Below are 295 nucleotides of genomic sequence, written 5' to 3' on the forward strand. Positions count from 1 at the left end.
TGCGAGTGACAGCCGCATAGGATCATTTTCCTGAGAGGATTGAAAGTAGCCACCGCTGATGGTGAACCCCTATACACAGCTTGCCATGGAAAGGAGTAAGAAGGATTGAGTAGAAGCAGTAGGAGAGCAGGCATCCTTGAGCCATACAGCATCTCCACTCGCTTATCTGAAATTCCCACCAATGAATCTGCATAAGTGTTCTATCCCTTTTATAATTTATTTTCTTATTTCTATTTTCAAAAACCCATAAACCAATTTAATCTGCCTAACTGAGATTTACAAGGTAACCATAGCT

Source organism: Arachis duranensis, chromosome 10 (genome assembly GCF_000817695.3).
Source record: "Arachis duranensis cultivar V14167 chromosome 10, aradu.V14167.gnm2.J7QH, whole genome shotgun sequence".
Classification (NCBI taxonomy): Eukaryota; Viridiplantae; Streptophyta; class Magnoliopsida; order Fabales; family Fabaceae; genus Arachis; species Arachis duranensis.